The sequence below is a fragment of the Stegodyphus dumicola genome, chromosome 1, assembly GCF_044657685.1.
Source record: "Stegodyphus dumicola isolate Sdum_Otavi_A_Nest chromosome 1, ASM4465768v1".
In the NCBI taxonomy this organism is placed as follows: Eukaryota; Metazoa; Arthropoda; class Arachnida; order Araneae; family Eresidae; genus Stegodyphus; species Stegodyphus dumicola.
Window position 1 is genome coordinate 15032809 of NC_140768.1, and position 21349 is coordinate 15054157.

Here is a 21349-nt window from a genome sequence, read left to right on the forward strand (position 1 = left end):
TTAACGTTTATTTTATTTTTAAACTTTGCTATTCTCTCTTATTTCCCATTTCCTGCCAGAATAAGCGTGATTAGGTTTGTTTATGTAAATGAGCTGGCAAACTGTTAAGTATTTAAGACATGGCTTTTAGCCACATAAGAGAGTTAGAGAGAGACTTCTCGCTGCATTACCACGCGCGTGCTTTTCAGTCAGTTCCTGTTTCACTGCCTGAACTTTTGGATGATTTGTAGTTTCCTACATTCCGATCACAACATACGTGGAGTTAACCCTTTGCGGCACAGTGTGTCCGATGTGGACACGCCTAAAACTTTCCTTCTGTACGCACAGAAAAATTGAATGAAAAAGGATTTATAGGTTACTCTGAAACTTCTTTATGTATAGTAGATGGCAGCTCAACACAAACCAGTCCATATATTTTAGCCATGCTTAGATTTTCAAGACTCTCATGTTTCAAAGAAATCTTTCAGATTTTTTTAGGGTACAAAAGAAACTGTTTGTACTGAAATTTCTATGTTATTTTTTGGCTGTATGCTAATCTTCTTATTCTATATTAGTTTAAATTTTTTTCATTGAAATCTTGCCTAAAATCAAACGGCGAACACTAGGTGCGCCCAGACGGGGATCACCGATAATCTAGGACAACTGAGAGTCTGTATTCTTTGTTTCTCCACACCTCTTTGGTCAGTTCATTGACAACAATGCTCGTTTCAGCACTCTTTTGGAAGCTCTATTCAATCAAAGTGCCACTTTGGGCACACCCACAGAATTAAAACGATAAGTGTTATCTTCACAAGATTTTACTTGTGTACTCCTCTAGGCCTAATTAGACTGCCTACCTTTTTTTTTTTTTTTTATCAAAACTCCGACTTTAAAAGGTACCTTGTGGAAAGGGTTAAAAGACCAATCTTCGCGATACTAGCCTTTACGTGGCGCTATACCGATTAACCGTATTGGTAGAGGGGGGGTGCCCACGTCCTCCGTCACATGTCGCATGTCGTTACTAGTCTTTGTAAAGCATCTAAGTTTAGTGAAGTTAGTATTATTTCTTATTTTCTACATTTGAGGCCATAAGTACTGATGCTTATATCCCGAAATGCGGGAACGGCAGTAAACTGTGAGAAATATAGGGTAATTTAACCCATCTCCTCCTTTTCATATCTTCTACACACACACACGAGTATAGTTTAAGTAAGCTCCCTGCTCCCATTCAGGATTTGCAGATGATTCCAAAGGCATTAGAAGGAACAGAAGTCCTTACAGGAGACCAGGAGTGAGAGACCCTCAGACCCGTCCCCCTGGGCGCTGTTTGTCAAAATTGGAAGGGGGGAGAACCGAGTTAAAGTCGGGCTGTCACCTGTATGATATAATGAGGACTGCAGATCCTTCGCCCGGTGTGTCTGTCACCTGCATGATGCTCAGGGCCAACGACAGGCGCATTTGACCCACTGCCACGACGAATGTCGTGGCCTGGTGCTGACCTTTGTCAGACGCGCTAGATTGGCAAAACCGATACAACAGACCTGAACCCTACCTCAAACCTTCTTTCGATGCGGGTATGTCCTGTATTTCTCATTTAGGGGTTTGCAACATACATCAGATTAACTTGAAGTATGGTTGTGTAATGTCACGCCCGGAACATACAAATTACGCTTTTAAAAGGACTTTGAAGAATTACCATCTAGCCTTGTGAAACAGAACAGAAATCAGAAGATGGGTGTTATTCACACATGAAATTAAGAAATGACCCAACATGGATTACAACTTCGGTTACAAGAACCCAGTCACATCTGGCTTAACAGAACAACGTAACAACTAATAATTTCAAGGTGAGGTAGATGAGCCTAACGACTCACAGAATACTTTAACGTGCACAAAGAGCTCTGGTTTGTAGTAAACCGGCGAGACAAAGCCAAATGGCTAGAACATTCAAAGCCACTAACGCTAGTCGCTAATAATCACAGCTTAACATGGCCTGGAATAGGCAGACACGCTCTTAAAAACTAACTTCCGAAAGTATTACTTAAATAACACTTCATTCTACCTTAATCTGAATAAAATTTCGCTCTCTCATTTACATTCTGGCATGAAACGCGTGGGTGAAAGGAAAGTAATAAGAAAGGCTTTTCAACGTAGAATGAACAATTCGTTAAAAATCTGCTGTGTACATCACATGACTTCCTTGTACGGAATATTAAATTATACGCACTTTTTCTTGCATTTCATTTAAACTTATTGGATTGAATTAAATCTACTTCGCCGACAGCGCATAAACCACAATAGAATAAATGCATTCTTTAAAATTCACTCCAGTATTTGTTTACCATAGCGACACTCTGGAGCTAGATTCACTTAACAGTATTATATTTCGTTCATATTATAACTCAGAATGCACAAAATTTATATGATTTAAAGAATAGAATTATCTAATCTTTGCCACATGTTCTATTCAAATACTATAAAAAAGCTAGAATAATGTATAAAAGAAATTAACCAAACAAAACAAAAAAAGAAACAGTTTTTCACAGACGATTGAGTATTTGTCATTCAATTAATTCAGTTCTCACTTCGCGAGAAGGCAAAAATACATAAAAACTCAAAATATGTATATTAAGAAATAGGAAGTAAATTTTAAACACTTATTTCCTTGAAAAAATTCCAGAAATGATTAAGCATGATTTAATTGGCAATAATAAATGAAGGCGTTATTTGTGTTGTTGCGAAGCTAAGTTTCTCTAGATTGGCAACAAATCCACTATCCTGCTGTTTTAAATGTAAACAAACAATGGCCGCCATCAAAAAAATTATTATTCTTAGCGGCACTTAAACAACTTTAAAATTGTTGATAATTCCAAAAATATTGCATACAGATTTACGAAAGGCATAAAAACCTTAACCAGAAGATAAAAACAACATAATTCAATCATTTTTAAAGCAAAAAATGTACAATTTACAAACATATAAGAGTAAAGAAACTGAGATCACTGAGCCGGGTAACAGAGTGGATATATATATAAATATATTTATATACGTTTGGTGCGGCCGATTGCAACCAAAGTGCAAGGTGCACATCTACATGTTATAGCAGTCCTATATACAAAATTTCAACGTTCTGAGGCTACTCTTTTTTGAGTTATGCGAGATACGTACGTACGTACATACGTTCGTAGAGACGCTACGAAAAATTCTCTTCAGAATTAATTTTAAAGCAGTTTTATAATTTTTTTGGAGGAAACGAGTCTTTTATTCTGTCCTTACGTACAGATATCACGCAAAAACATCGTTAAATTGCATCGATAGCGGTTAAAATAGATATTTTCGTTGAAATATGGCCTCCTGAAACTTTTCGCGATTACAATACTTCCTTTTTACTTCGTACAAGGAAGTAAAAATAAACAGATAAACTTCACAGTTAGTACATGACGGATTCCATCCTTAATGATCACAGCATAGACCCGATTGGATAAACACTCAGGGAAATATCACGGTAGAAGAATTAAGATTTTCGTAACGTTATTTGTTAATAAATGCAGTATGACCATACAGTGAACCGAATCCGAGTCTTGGATTTATATCACTGGTATTTTGACCTTCGCCCATAGGAAAGTCTAGAGTCGATAGGAGGAACGTCTTTAATGCCTTACATTTCCTCACTATACGACAGGGAAAGTCGGTAGTTAAGTTGTTTATATGCTATCATTAACCACTTTCAACTCAAGCATCACTGTAGGGAAATAAGGATTTTCGGAGCAGGAGTTATCTGAAACACTAATCCAGAGTGGAATTCAAATCTTCAAATCATAATTCAGGTGCTGAGCACTACGCATGAGTTATGGGAAGATAGTCTTTTAATTCTTTACATCAAAACTCCCCAAAATGAAAAGGAAGAAAGTTTGTAAGACGTAACTGATTATCTCAAATAAAAGAAGAATTCACTCAAATTGCATACAAAAGTAAAAATGGCATCTGGCATTCATAATTCTTTCGCATCTGGCTTAGTAAATTCAATTGTAGAATAATCTGCCAGTGAGGTAAGAGAATATGACTCAGATACAAAGCCACCCGAACAGATACAAAACACGTCTATATGCGTTTATCAGTTAATTTAAGTCTACCATTTTTTATGGCGAAGTTGCTAGTTTATTGACACGTAGCAGACGGATATATGCTTCACAAACATAGCTCCAATGGAAGTTTCTGTAAGGGAAATCGGCTTGCATTTCGGTTACCAAGAAAATACAATGTAACCCTTTCGATCGTGATAAAACTTCAGAAGAAAATAAGAGTCGAAGCGATAGAGACACGGTAACATGAGTTTTAATAAACATGCATATCCTACTATACTTCATGTTTTTCCTGGTAGTGTATTTTAATATGTAGTAATTATGTGTATATAACTTTTGAAAATAAAGCAATGGAGAAGCATATATAAGCTATGCCATTAATGCTGCATATGCTGTATCTGGTAATTAGTATTCTTCAGTTTGAATGGATAAAAAGCATCCAGTGATAATTCAGAAGAATAGCGGAATTTGTCACCAAACACATTAGAAATCACATTCTTCCCATGACTCTGTAATTCTTTGATGTTAATCTCAAAACCATACAGGAACATCAGGTTATTTTAAGCAGCAGATGTGAAAACTGTACATTGCCACTGCCGGTATTCAAACCTCTCCAAGATAAGTATGCTTCCAGTTAACCACGAAGTTATGCGGAAAGGAATTCAAGCGAATACACTTAAAGCTAATTTTATTAAATAACTTTTGCATATATACCAATTACCTCCTTATAGAAAAAAACATGTTGAATAACCAATGGTTCTTCTTTCTCCTTGGAAGGTTGTTCTTATGTGATTACGGCAAAGCCTCGAGGTCTACCTGAGGGGAGGGATGTCTTCGTGGTGGACTCTGTAAGGCTTCTAAACACGTTAACATAGGGGAAACCCACGAAAATGCCCATGCAGCTAGCTTATTCACAAAGCCTACAGACTGTTTCTACTGCTGTTTGCTCCGATTGGTTGACTTTTGGTTCATCGCCTTTAGAATTTGTATTTAAGCGTGGTGTACCAAAATTTGAGCATAGCTGACCGGCGAAAACGCACCTCAGCGGTAACGAGCGCGGAAAAAGTTCTTTGACTTCTAGATCGCCGGTTCTATCCCCGTTCGTAGCTTTCATAAACTCTGCTCTACACGGATTTTTTTAAAATTTTTTATTTTAACTTTATTGAATGACTTCGTTGTTACCAATCAATTAGATTTTTCGATCACTTTTAAAATTACTAAGTCATTTTTTTGAAAAATATTAGTTTTAAAAATATAAACGTTACACTGTATAATTTTCGTACATTAGGCGTCTAAAAATAGTATTTAAAATGATATTTTATAATTATGGTGATACCTCTGTAGATTCGTTTCACTATTGTTTCTTTGATATTCCTATCATTTATATTCCTTTAGGTAAACAATCGTTGTTATGTATTGCTATCGATTAAATGCATGGGCTAATTCAGTTTTAAGTTCAAAAATGATTTTTTTTTCCTTCTCAGCAATGTTTCTGGATTAAAAAAGCAAGGTTTGAAGAATGCAATGAAATTTTAAGTAACTTGAATTAACAACTATTCTCTTGAGATACTTACGATTTAACATTACAGGTTTTTTGTTTACAAAAATGTGTAGAAGCGTTGAGAGACAAATCCCACTGATTTTCTAAACTAGATATTCCTGTTTTTTCTCTTTATTCCCCTGACTCAAGTATCAGGGAGTGAGAAAAAGGATGTAAAAATAAAAATGAAATTTAATTCTATCGGTTGGAAGTGTTTATTTATTCATTTTGAGGATTAAATTTCCAACCAAGTTTTTTTTAATAATTTAATGGCAGCCAATAAGTAAAGTATCTTCAGTTATTATTTTTTACAGGCATAATAAATACTGGTCGACATGAGGTCGAAGAAAATGCATTTCTCCCTTCACGGCATGGAAGAAAGAGTGAACTTCGTGAAAATGATGCCTTTGTGGTTAACATGCAATGCAATGAAATCTAGGAATGGACGATGCCGAAATGTACTGTATATTTTCTACGTAACAAAAAGGAAAAGAAATGCACTATTTTTATCTTCTTCACGTGCATTCTACAATCCCGCTACAACTCAAATAAAGTTAATCCTGCAATGTGTTTTAAAAAAGACTGTTCAGTTTTCTTATGAGTCTCATTTGTGGTCTCATTTCTTATGAGTCTCAACTCACACGTGTAACTCTGTAATCGGGGGAGGTTCTGCGTTCCAAGCTGTTCAAAATTCCGAGAAAATTTATTAAAAAAAATCAAATATAACCTATGTCTTAAGATGAAAGGCCTCCAAGAGTTAGCTCACTTCATAAAAAATATCTGACATGGATTCCATATAGCTTCCTTGTACGGCCTATTAAATTATACCCATTTTTTGCTGCACTTCATTTAAACATATTTCCTCAAATTTAATTAGAGATATACTTTTCATTCAATCAGTTCAGTTCTTACTCCTCCTCAAACCAAAAATACATAAAAACTCAAAATATCGTCATTAAAAATTGTAAAATACAAAAATATCTAAAACATCAATACAGTTAAAAAAGAAATTTTGCAATTAAAATTAAAGTTTCTACGCAAAAAGAAGCAATTCGAATAGAAGGGCAGGAAGACAAAATTTTGGGGGGCACACAAGTGAAAGTAGTAAAATTGTGCAAAAAGACACGGATGTTGATGCACCAGCTGACTTGATTCACTACTCTACTGAGAGTTTCAAATGTAAACAAACAGCGGCCTCTTTAAGATTAGCGCCACTTAAACTTTTAAATTTTTGGCAATTCCACAATTATTGCATACAGATTAACTAAAGGCATAAGAACAACATAATTAAATTATTTTTAAAGCAATAATAGCATAATTTACCACCACAACTACATGTTATGATAATACAAAACACAAAATTGCAACGTTGTACGACTACTCGTTTCCACATTTTGCGACATGTTAATATTTTGTTAAATATATTAACACGTAAACACGTACGCACAGATGTCATAAAAAAAATCTTTTGTGAATACATTTTAAATCCATTTTACAATGCGTTTTGGAAGGAAAAGTCCTTTATTCTATCCGTACGTACAGATGTCGTGCAAGAACATCGTTCAAATGGATTCAAGAGCGGTCAAAATGGATAATTTCGTTGAAATATGATACCGTAAATTTTTTGAAAAAAAATAAAAGTTCGCAGAATACAAACTAGAATATAAAACATGAAATAAGTTGATTATGAATACTTTTAAAAGTTGAATATTAATATATCGTTTTAAATGTGGTAATTTAAAAATTGGATTAAGGAATGCCTTCAAATACTTGAAATAAAATCACTTCAAAATCAAGTACCACATTACTTCAAAATTCCGTGGTTTTGTTTTCGAAAACTTGTGAAATTAAAAGTAAAAATAACATAAAAATATTTAAACATAAATCTAATAAACCATTTTTCGAAACATTTTTTCATATTCTTGATATAATCTTGTAGAGTCATTAGGTTTTTGATGCTGGAAACGTAAAAAATTAGCAACGGCTTTGCCAGGACTCGAACCTGGATCTCTCAAATACGCGCCGAGTATGCGACCGTTACACCACGAAGGCATGCTGGAAGGAAGGATAAAATCCCCCTTTTAAAGGGGACTGGAGATTAGGGGATATAATCTCCAAATCCTGGTGGTGGCGAATTATTGTTCCCCCACCTTTTAGTTCGGGCGCCACTGTACAGTCATAAAACTGTTTTGTAGCAGGAGACATGAAAACTGAGCAACGCATTAGCCGAAACTCGAGCTTAGAGTTCTCGAATACGGATCGAGTGTACTACCATTACAAAACGAAGGCAGGGTGGAAGGAGGAAGAAAATACCTCACGATCTTTAAGTAAGTTTTGCACGAATATTTCTAATGTAATCTTCATAGTACAAATATAGTATAAATATTTATATTCAAATATATTAACAGTATAAATATTTGTTTTCTGTTGTATGCTGTATATTATACAAGGGCAATGGAAAAAATCATTCCTTTAAAAGGGATCAGTGCAAGAGAACGATTGTGATTCCCTGACCTAGTTGGTTATCTCGATCGATTAATCGACTTCCAAAAGAAGTATAATTTATTAGTGCAAAGGGAGTTTTGTCCCTGAAGGACCATTGTTTTCGTTTTGCGATTTTGCGTTTGTTCACTATAAATGTCCGTTTCACTTTTCAAACTGTTGCCGCCGAGTCCTGCATTATATTTGAATAAATTAAATAATGAAAAATCTGCATAAATGTATGCATATTTCTCGCATTGTGATAAAGCAACGGTACATAGAGCCATCGAATTTTGAATAACGTAATCCGCTTACGAATATGGGCATGTGAAAGGCCCAATTTGAAATTTGGAATTTATTTTATTATCGATTTCATATTTTGAAAACTTTAAAGAATTTTTCAGTAACAAACTGAACGATTTAAAAGCGAGCCATGGCAACACTCTACGGGGGGGGGACCTTTTTATCAACAGCGCGCGGAACTGTGTATCGAAAATTCTAAAGATAGGCTCATTTTAAAATTATTTTGCGACATTGCTATAGAACTGAATTTTATAGTTTAAGTGCAAAGACCGTGATATTTAATAAATAAAAGTAACAGACAAATTGTTAAAAAAAAGGCCCCTTTGGACGTCATTTAAAATCTGAAACCTTTCAATTTTTTTATAATTATCTAGTTTTCAGAATCCTGATATAATTACGACATCCGGAGTCCGAGCCCAAATTAGAATGTTAATTCGTTACAGATTGTGATAAGTTATTATTTCTTTAAAACTTCTGAAAGAAAGGTATTATTAGAAAGCATGTAAATTTAAAGACTTTTACTGGCAAACTTTTCATATATTCTCTAACGCCGAAATCTAATTTTCTTGCTCATTTTCTAGCACAGAATATCCATAAATGTAAACAAAAGAATTCTTTAAGACTGAGAAACATTACCAAAGTAGCAAAGTTTTCTAAATTTTCAAGCACATACATATATATTTAAATTTCATGAGTTTAAGAGACCTTCTGCACTAAAAGCTAAATGTGTGAAAATTAAGAGAATTCATGCCGCTTGCTTTGAGATATACTTAACTGCAGCTCTATAATTTCATCTTTGCATATTTTAGCCGGAAAAACATTGTACGCATATTCTCTTTTGAAGAACACGAGATTTAAAATTAGAAATCTGCTTAAAAGAACTATAAAAATTACCACGAAACTTTTCTGCTTTTCTTCATTAAGACCGACCAGCTTAAAAGACCCTGGAGAGTTTCCTGCATCTGATCTGAATTTTTCACATTTTCTGAAGAAAAATGTCCTTATACCGAACAATCAGAATATTTCGTGACATTAAATACTTATTTCGTAAAATATTTTCCTCGATAAGTATCTGTGATAACATGAAATAATCACCATAAGTCATTATGATCACTATCATAGACTCGGCAGTAAATCAGAAGAAGAATGGGCAGGGTATTATAATTTGTTCCACCTTTGGTATTTCCATACTCAAGGCTCTTCTAGTCGTAGATTAAACATGGCTTATGTCAATTTTTATTAAGATCTGTCACAAAATTTTACGATATTGTACCACATTTCCTTTTCAAAAATATGTAAGTGCATTTCAGAAAATGAAAGGAAAATGTTTTCAAATATTTAGAAGCGTTTTTAACATTCTAAGCATAAGTTATGGAATGATATTTAAAACATACCCAAATTAGTATTGCAGTGCAATTAATGTTTTTGGACCGAGATGCAAAACTTCATATTATATTAAACAAATAGAATATGCAACAATATTTAAAATAATTTTTAGAAGGTAAAGCATGGGCATTGAAATAAAAACAATATTTATAAATATTTATTTTCCTTATTAGTCCAAAGGGGCTTTGTCCCTGAAGGACTATTGTTTTCGTTTTGCGATTTTGCGTTGAATCACTATAAATGTCCGTTTCACTTTTCAAACTGTTGCCACCCAATGTTAGAGTCCTGCATTATATTTGAAGAAATTAAATAATGAAAAATCTGCATAAATGTATGTATATATCTCGCCTTGGGATAAAACAACGGTACATAGAGCCATCGAACTTTGAATGACGTCATCCTCCTACGAATATGGGGATGTGGAAGACCAAATTTGAAATTTGAAATTTGTTTCATGATCGATTTCATAGTTTGTAAACATTTAACGAATTTTTGAGTAATAAACTCAACGATTTAAAAGCGAGCAATGGCAACATTCTACGGTAAAAAAAAAAAATATTTTTATATCCAGCGCGCGGAAGTGTATATCGGAAATTTTAAAGAAAGGCTCATTTTAAAATTATTTTGCGACACTGCTACTGAACTAAATTTTATGGTTTAAGTGCAAACATGATATTTAATAAATAAAGGTAACACACAAATTGTTAAAACAAACACTCCTTTGGACGTAATTTAAAATCTGAAACCTTGCAGATTTTTTATGATAATTTTTTTAATTCAATTTTTTTTATTTTTGCCCTCTACAATCACTAATAATTTAAAACACGATTTTATGGTTAAATCAGCCGTAACTGTTTTTCCTACAACACGTGGTTTTAATGAATAAGGTATTTAATTTTAATTAACAAATTATTATGATTTAAGCTTTACTATAACTTCTCCTTTCCATAATCCTCACGGGAATACAAATCACTTGTTTTGTGTATTTAAGCTGAGGGTGTAGAGGCATTAGGATTTTTTGAAAGCCAGAGAGATGAAAAATATGCAACCGCCTTCACCGGGAATCGAAACACGGACCTCTGGAATACCGGCCCAGCATGCTACCGTTACACCACGAAGGGACGCTAGGGAAGTCGTAGAAATACCTTATAAGGGTTTTAAATATTCCGAGCTTTTGCCAGTACCGTCTTGTTGTTTGATATTATTGCCAACTCTACCTGCGTTATAGTATGGCTTTAACTTTTTGTTATGCTAATTTAAATATCGGCAAATAGTGCTTTTTTAAGACTTAAATAAAAAGGTTAATATAATAAAAGCAAAATATTTAAAAATAAAAATTTGCATCTTCAAAAACAGAAAAAGAAAAAACGTGAAAAATAAGAAAGAATATGTTAAAAACAAAATTTACATTTGTGCAAAATAAAAATGTGAAAAAATAAATGTGTAAAAAATAAAAGTCATATTTTTACTTTTGCATGCGTTTGAATCAATTTTTGAAGCACTCTTTCCACTCCGATTAAGGTAACTCCAAGTCATGCGTTTATAATGCATCAACCACTTCTTCGTGTGTCGCAAATCGCTGACCATGTAATTTATTTTTGACGTGAAGGAATAAAAAAAGTCATTGGGTGCCAAATCAGGACCATCCGACGGATGAACCATCAATTCGATGTTTTGGTCCGCCAAAAATTCCTTTGTTTGAGCTGATGTACGAGAGCTCGCATTGTCGTGATGAAGAGTGATTCGTCTCTTCTGTTTTTCTTTCGAAATTCTTCGATGACTTCTGGCGCACAAATGGTAGTGTCCATTCCCAGCTGACCATTCTGCATTGCTCTAACGCTACTGCCGCCACGTGACATGTAATGCCGAAGAAACAGGCAACCATCTGCTTCGATGTGCTTCTTCCTAGAGCAATTTTTGTTGAATTTGAGTGGTCTTGAAATACCCACACAGTAGACTGCTGTTTTGTTTCGGGCTCGTATACATAGATCCACGATTCGTCACATATGTGACTGTCCTACAGAGCCTTCGATGCAGGTTGAATGTATTTTTCTAATATTTTCTTGCACGTGCCTTCTTTTTAGCTACGTTTTTTCCACGAGCCAATCGACACGATTTTGAGGGTTTGTCAGATTATGCGGGATCCAAAGCGTACAAATATTTTATACGGACAAATGTTTATGTAATATCTTATTGATGCTTGCCATACTAATGCCCAAAGATGCCTCAGTCTCATGCTATCTTACATGACAATCTTGCTTTATCAGTTCACGCACAACATCGATACTTTCTGGTGCAACAACCAGTTCTGGATGACTGTATGGAATTCGTCCTGGAGTGAACGTCGACCAAGGCTGAATTCGTTATACCAGTTTTTAAGTGCTGTAGGATGGTACTTTATGGCTGTATAAAGAATTAAGTTTGTAAGAGTTAATTTTTAGTTAAAGCTACTTTCCTGTTATTCCTAATTTCACCTTACAATTTCCTAGCAGAGTGTGTTTTTAGAATCGAGTTTAATGCAAATGAGGGGTATTTAAGTCAAAGTTCTACTGACTTCGACAGAGAGCCAGAGAAAAGTAGAACGCGCTCGAGAACTAGGGCGAGTTCGCCTTTTGGCCACACTCTCCCTAAGCTATTACTACGCTCGGCCGTATTTCAGGCCAGTAGTAAGCAGAGGTCCTCAACCGGCGGAAGTGACGTCACAAGAAAGGGGCGCGCGGTATCCGCCAACTTGGATTACGTGACAACCAAAAGTGACGCAGATAGATGGGATGACGTTGAAGGAATGACATCCCATCCATCTGCGTCACTTCCGGTTGTCACGTGATCCAAGATGGCGGAGATCACGCTCCTTTTCTGTGACGTCACTTCCGCCGGCTGATGACCTCTGCCTACTACTCAGGCTCTTTGATAGCTTCGGAAGCTTATTCGATATTTAGTGGCCAACTACTTAGAAATCTTGATAGTTTCGGCTATATCCTTTTAGTTAAGCATTAGTTAAGTTTCATTTCTTATTACTTTGCGTTCAAGCCCAAGTGAAGGCTTGGGTGTGTGCTCTGAGAAAGGAATCATCTTTTAAGTTCTTATTTTGAGAAATAAAGGGTAATTAAACCTTCTTGAGTTTTCGTCTCTGTTCATGAACTAAAGCGGTTATTCGCTTAAATGTTCATGAAGTTCCTACACACTTAGCTGTTAGACAAAAGGTTGGAACCCTACAAGTTCATCGGAGCACTTTTGTTTCAATAATCCAAGTCGAAAGTTATGAAATTAGTCAATTCCATTTCTTGCACGAGATGAATTTTTCAATTTGCTGTAAACGACACAAATCATGCTAAATTAGCAAAACGTTCTGAAGAAGTAATGGTTAAAAATATGAACTTTCGATTGGAATCGTGTGCGGCCGCCTAGCTAAACTTCCGCCAGAAATATAAATAACGACCTTCGTATTAAATTCTTGAAATTGCAAACTTACATATCATTGTTTTCCACATACAAAAATATCCCTTATCGGTACATACGTGTATGCATTTAAAGTTTTAATTTATAAAAGTACACAAGTATGAGATGACATAAAAGCAGAACGGTTTCGGCATGTTAAAGGCCATAAATCTGAGATTAAACTCCTGACCAAACCCATTCCTTGCATATCCATTACTTAAAAATCGTTATGTCACTTCACTTCTTGTTATAAAACTTACTCGCCATAGTCTATTTCGAATGGGATTTTAATGTTTAATTCCCTTTTGTAGATGACCACCAACTGACACACAGTATGGGGTTTTCACTGTCTTAATAATATATATATTAAAGGAACTTAATTCTTTATTATTCACATACGTTAAGGATACTCTAGAAGGAAAGTACATCATATTTCCTGCATGCCCTTATATTCTTTCCTTTCTGTGAAGGAAGATTAATTTATTTCAGTTGATTACAGCAAAGCATTTAAAGTCTTACTGCCAAAGTGTAGGGATGCTTTCGTGGAGGACTTTCTAAGGGAAACTGGTCTTAGACATGTTACACATGAAGACCACTTAGCTGTAAAGAAGGAATATATTTCATTTCACATATAAAAATCTGATGTCCGCATGTCCTCCTTGTACAGAAAATTAAAATATGCGCATCTTTGGCAGCACTTCAATTAAACTTATTTTCTTGAATTTCATTATAGATAGGTTTCTCATTGAATTAATTTAAATGTCACATCGCTGCAAGGCAAAAATGCGTAAATCCTCAAAATAACTTCAATAAAAATTGAAAAATATAGGAAAACATAAAACACCAAATACAGTTAAAACAATTAAAAAAACAGTTTTTACAGTTAAAATTAGAGTTTCTACGCAAAAAACAAGCAATTTTGCCAGCAGGCAACAAGGCAGAATTTTTTCGATGCACAAAATTGAAAGTTTCCTTTTGGTCCCATTCGGCAAAAAGACACTGAAGGTGCAGAAACTGACTGCGGAATTTTAAATGTAAACAAATATGGCTGCTATGGTAATGAAGACGATACTACCTGGCGCAGTAAAGTCTGCAAATATGATGAATGAAGCCAAAAAAATTACAAGACTTCATTTCCAGTATAGAAAGATGTTGCGCGCAATATAGAAGCTCGAATAAAGGCAGCCAAATCTCAGCTTCTCCTCATACGCAGAATAAAAAGTAACTCTCCTGTCGTTCCTATTGTTCCTCATGCCAGGAAACTCGGAGTGATTATAAATGATCACTTAACACACTTATAAATTATAAATGCACTATTGGGCTAATCACATAAATCACGTCAGGGACAAGGCTTGACAAATTATTAAATGTGTCTTCCCGATTGCTGTAAATACTCCATTCTGGACTTGGAAAAAAAAGCGGCACCTCTTTACTTCTACGTTCAGACCGATCATGACGAATGCTTCTCCACCCTGGGGCACGCTCACCGAAACTGAACTCAAAAAATTATGTGTTGTTCAGGACCGCTATCTAAGGATAATCATCTTGCGAATTACACTCATGTCCATAAATTAAGAATAATGCAAAATCAGGCAAAGGAAGAGTTAGAAGCAAAACAAATTTGACTTATTTGTAAAGCTTATTTATTAAACAAAAGGTCAAGAGGAAAAAAAGATGCTATATGTTTGATATTATTAAAAAAATTGGCGATTTATTTCTGCCTGGAGTAAATAACAAAAACACCTATTTACAAAAAACCAATATTACATGGTTGGTATAATTGTTAATACATTGTATATCTCCCAAACGATGCAATACAGTTCGTACAACGCCTATGCATGCTGAGTATCAAATTATCGATCTGATCTTGGGGGGATATTACACCACTCAAAACGCAATGCTCTCCGAAGTTAGGGTAGACATGTAGGAGGAGGTTGACGGGATGCAACTCGTCGGCCAAGTGTGTCCCACACGTGCTCTACCGGATTCGAGTGCGGTGAGAATGCTGGCCAGTCCAAACGGGTGATATCCTCCGACTGAAGGCATTCGCTTATGATGTTTGCACGGTGAGGACGGGCGTTGTCATCCATAAACACAAATTGTGTGCCCATGGCGCCCCGAAACAAGCGTACCTGTTGTTCCAGAATGACGTCCCGATAGATTCGGCTTGTCATGGTTCCAATTTGAATATGCAGGTCAGTTCTGGAACCCAGAATAATTCAACCCCAAACGAGCACTCCTGCACCACCGTAACGGTGTCGTTCAATGATGTTTTCTTCGTGGTAACGGGTACCTGGAGCTCTCTATATGAAAGTCCAGCGAGAATCAGACTGCAAGCTAAATCTGGAATCGTCGAAAAAAATCACACAAGCCCACTGTTATAGTGTCCACAATGCGTGCTCTCTAATCGCAGGCGACAGTGAGTTGCAGTAAGTGGAACGCATCTGACAGGTCTACGAGCATATAGACTAATCTGCCCTAAGCGTCTGTACACGATCTGCCTTGAAATTGTCGTACCAGTGGCTGAAGAGAGCTGGCGAGACAGGTCTGAGGCTGTGCTCCGCCTGTTTCTTTTGGCAGTAACTGCCAAATACCGGTTCTCATTCGGCGTTGTAACTCTGGGGCGACCTGTGCTGTAACGTCTACTCACATTACTATGATCTTGGAATCGTTGCCGAAGCCTGGAGATGACACTCTGGGTAATTCCAAGTTCGTCTGATACTTCCAGTTGGGTACGCCCACATTCCAGACGGCCGATAATTCTACCACGTAAAAAATCATCCAAATGCGTCCTTTGTGTCATAACTATTCGGTTATTGCACTGAAATACTTATAAAGCGCCTGCGAACAATTTTACTTCTTTGCCTGTATTCCTTATATATCACTCTCTTACACTCTCGTCATTGTGACGTACCATCGGTGTCATCTGGTTACTTCCTGAAATTTGCATATGATTCTTGAAGATGTGTGTAGTGATTTTACACGTGATATATTTATTTTAGAGTTTAATTTCCGCGTGACTCCGAATTATTGTTAATTTATGGACATGAGTGTATTTATATACTTTTGGTGGTGCCAATTACAACCACAAAGGGATTTTATGGCAACCACACAACTACATTTTATGGCAGTCTTATATACAAACTTTCAACGTTCTGAGGCTACTCGTTTTAGATTTATGCGAGAGATATACATACATACGTACAGACGTCACGAAAATCTGAGCGTTATGACCGGCTTTATCCGGTCAGACTGGATAAAGCCGGTCTGGTTGCTACTTGGCATATATTAGCTTATAATTTCAGATATTTTGCTTTCTTATACATTTACTTTAATAATGTAAATATCATTTTAATGACTGTAAGTTTATGAAAATATAGACTGAAATAAGTAATTATACGAACTCAATTAATAAATATTAATAAATGCAGTTTAAATACCGGTTTTCATGACGGATCTAAAATCCTGTCACTCAGACGGTTAAATCAATAATATAATTCATGCGGTGAAAGTGTCCTATATTCTGTCCTTACGTACAGATCTCACGCAAAAACATCGTTAATCTGCATTCGATGGCGGTCAAATTTGTGAATATGATACCCGTAAATTTTCGTGCTCACAATACTTTGTACAAGGAAGTAAAAAAGGAGAGGAACTTATTTCAAACTATCAATGGTTACGTCTTTTAGAGGGATGGCCAACGATATGTCTATACTTTCGTAAGGCATGGATATACAGTGGTGGCCAAAATTGTGGACACTTTAGAAATTTTTATGTTTTTGAACTTTGTATGCTTATAGAAAACGTTACGTTTCACAAAATGCAAACATGTATATATCATTTTAAAGAAAATTTATTTCTTTTATTTTAAAATTCTTTTATTTTAAAGAAAATGTATTACTGAATTCAAAACAAAACACAAAATTCAATTATTTGCAATACAAAAAAGTTAAACGATAATAGTTATCGATATACATTAGATAGTGATGATTGCAGTGAGTTATCAGTACTTAGTAGGGTACCCTTTATTTTTGATTACAGCTTCACATCGACGTTTCATTGAGCTGACGAGAGTTTTAAGCTCTTCTTTCGTTATTACATGATGCCAGGGAACAATTATACCTCAATTAGTTCTTTTTTATTTGATAGGCGCCTCATTCGGACAAGAGTTTTCAAACGGTGCCACAAATTTTCGATAGGATTGAGGTCAGGACTGTTTCCTGGCCATGACAACAATTTAATGCTCTTTGTACGAAACCAGTCTTTCGATATTTTGGCCGTGTGGCAAGGAGCAGAATCCTGCTGAAAAATAAACGAAGCATTATTAGGGAAGAGATCTCTGATGGAAGGTAGAAGCTTTGGTTCTAGAATAGTGTCAATGTATTTTCTAGCATTCAGTGTCCCATCGATGACATGAAGGCGAACGATACCATCTGCTGACATGCATGACCAAATCATAACACTAACTGGGTTCTTCACAGGTGCTTATGCAGTCAGGATGTAGCTCTTCTCCTATTCTACGTCTTACATATTTTCGCCCATCACTACCGAATAAAGATATCTTAGTTTCATCACTCCATATAACTTGTGACCACTGATCATCTGTCCAATTAATGCCTTCTTTTGCCCACTGTAGTCTTTTTTTTTTTTTCGTTGCTGAAAATTAAGATAAGACTTTTTTCGTGGAATTCTACCTCTCAGTTCAACATCTGTTAATCTTCTGATTTTCTTTAACTGACAGGAACACCGGCATCCTTCAGATCACTTCTGATGGCCGCTGATGACATTTTTCTATCTTGGAGACATAGTCTTTTTATTCTTCTGTCATCAATAGATGTGGTGCACCTTTTTCGGCCTTTTCCTTCTTTGTTTTTTATTGAATTTGTCTCCTGATATCGTTAACAAAACTTCGGACTCCAATCAGTAGTCACTGAACCACCCACCTGTCTTGCAATTTCAGCATAGGAAAGATCACTTTCTTGTAACAGAGTAATATTACATCTCTTTCTAGGTGTCCAATCTAGTCTTTTATTTGATTCTTGACTAAATATTAAATTGCTTCTTGACTAATTATTAAAAATTTTAACAAAAATTCCTACTTGTAATTGCAGTGTATAAGAAACAGGTCCTCCTTCTACAGAACAAAGCAATATAATGAATTGTTTCAAGTCTACTGGCAGTTATTAACATTTGATTGGTTCTCAGAACAAGAACAGTGATTGGCCAGGAAAGCTAGACATTAAAAACCACTTCGTAACTGTGTTTTTTATTTATATGAAAGTACATATAACTTTTTTGTATTGCAAATAATTGAATTTTGTGTTTTGTATTGAATTCAGTAATAAATTCTCTTTAAAATGATATATACAAGTTTGCATTTTGCGAAACGTAACATTTTGTATAAGCGTACAAAGTTCAAAAACATAAAAATTTCCAAAAGTGTCCACAATTTTGGCCACCACTGTACGTATAATAGTCTAAATTTTGTTTTGTAATAGATTTATCTAATCTACGCTCTTTTTAACTTAATTTCTACAATATCTTATTTGACCAGATATCTTTATAGTCATTTAATAATTATCATTTTCATTTGCAATAAAAACACTTAATTGAAATTTACTTAAAATATATTACGTAAATGTTACGTGTTTACAGTAAATATGTTACATAAAAGTTACGTTTTACTGTAAATATGTTACATAAAAGTTGCGTGTTAAGAAACTGTAAAAGATTTTAATACATAACAGTCTATACAGGCATATATGAGATGTAAAGAATCCAAGTACAAAATTTTTAATCTTTCTATGACAGAAAGTTTGCTTAATACGGTTGTCAATTCGCCACAATGAACTGGTATGTCCCATTTTGGTTCGGAAGCGGTGGAGTACGATATTTTAAACAGAGGCATGTTCTTCGCAACCTAAAAATGCAACCACAAACACTGTTGTGAGCAATCTAAATTCGAGAAAAATAGCTATTCTTCACGGGTTGGTAAACATCCGGACGAAGAGAAAAACTTCCTCAAAAATCCTCTCTTCACACGCACACAAAACACAAATATCGGTAGAACACCCCTGGCAATTTCCTGCTTTGCCGAACTTGCCTGATAATGCTCGGTTTGAACGTTTCTTCACCTGGTCGAACATGAAGCAGACGAAAAAGGGAAATTGGAAGCAAGGGCAATATTTTAAGCAAGGGTTCGATTTCCTTCCTACAAAAAGTTATTTTTGTTCGAAATGAAGGTTCAAAAATATTTTGCCCCCATTTTGGAATTTTTTTTTTAAAAGCTGCCATGCAAAAAATGGAAGAAAGTGGCTGTTAGTTGGTTGGAAGATTTTGTGCTTTATGAATCAGAAGATAATTTTAGGGAGAAAACGTGTACCAAAAGGTAAGGAATATAAAACTTCTATCCCCAGTTTTAATCCAACTCAGTACTTATTTTTTTTTTCATTAATGTAAATAAAATATTAATATACCAGAAAGCTTTTGAAACAAAGTTCAACATTTTAAGAGCTAACTTTGAATCACAAATAAAGGTTACATTTCTCGTTTTCCTTAAACAATGGGATTAAACGTTAAGGGAACTCATACACCTTAAACCCCTCATGATCTTCGAATATGTGACTGTTGCAAGAATTGGGATATTTTATTTATTTTAAAAGCAATTACTTCCACCTTTTTACAGCTGACTACATAGCTGCTTTGGAAACTAGTAACCAGAAAGTTGGTGTTGCCACAAATATTTTTGCAATTTAATCCTCTTCGTGACAAAATATTTCGCCATGTTTCCACCTCTCGCGCATGATATTTTAAAAATGGCTAATGGTACATACTTGAAATTGGATGGAATATTTTTCATTATCACTATTTTCTAACTGAACCAACAATCTGATGAATATTTTAATACTCAAAAATTTTTTGGACGAAAACATTACAATTTTTTTTAATAAATTACATATTATAAACTCAATTCAAAATAAAATAAAAATTTAACATGACATTTTTAGAATTTTAGGTTCGCAGTAGTTTTCAAATGTTATAAAAGCTATATATTAAAAATGGAATTAAATTATGAAACATAATATTTTAAACTGTGCGCGCAAGTTGGAAACATGACGAAAAATGTTTTCACAAACCGGATTAAATTATAAAAATATTTGTGGCAACACAAACTTTCTGATCACTATTTCAGAAAGCAGCTATATTATGTAGTCAGCTGTAAAAAGTTGGTAGTAATTGCTTTTAAAATAAATAAGTTATCCCAATTCTTGCAACAGTCACCTATTCGAACATCTTATGGGTTTTAATGTGTATGAGTCCCCTTAAAATATTATATGTTTAGGGTTTTTGCTTTTAGTTTGCTATTTTTAGTAGAATTGTTATTAAATTGTTTCATTTTCCCTTGCAATGCTGCGTGCGACACGTTTTAAGAGAAAGCTACGCCGAAAACGTAAAAATACAGGAACAGGCGCATTTAAGATTTAATAAATACAGTGGCTCCCAAAAGTGTTCGTACACTTATGATTTTCATTGAAATAGGGCTCTATCCATTAATTAAAAGTAAAACTTTCTGAATGAGATTTTAATAATAAAATCTATAATCTATTCGTAACAAAATTACATGAAATATGTTTAGAATATATAAATATTTTAATTTTTTGTTAAATTAACATTTAGTAGAATATTCTTTAGCATCCACAACAGCTTTTAAAAGTCTGTGAATAGATTTTACTTGTTCTTTTGTAATTTCTGTATCAATGTTCATCCGTTCTTCCATCATGACTGTTTTGAGTTCGCTTTACGTTTTGATGTCGTGTTTTAGTACTTTAACCTCCAGTTCTTTCTAAATGTGTTCTATGAGGTTTAAATCTGGCGACTGAGGTGGTGTTTTCAAAACCTGTGGACAATTATAGAGACATCAAAGGCGAACTTGAGAGACGTATGCTTAGGATCGTTATCACGATTAAAAATAAAGTTGTTTCCAATACCCAAATTTTGGGCTGATAATTTTAAATCGTCTCTTAAAATATTCAAATAAAGAGAATGATTCATTATGCCATCAATAAATACCATATTACCTAGTCCTGATGCTGCCATCATGTACCCCTACATAATACCACCTCCACCACAATGCTTAACT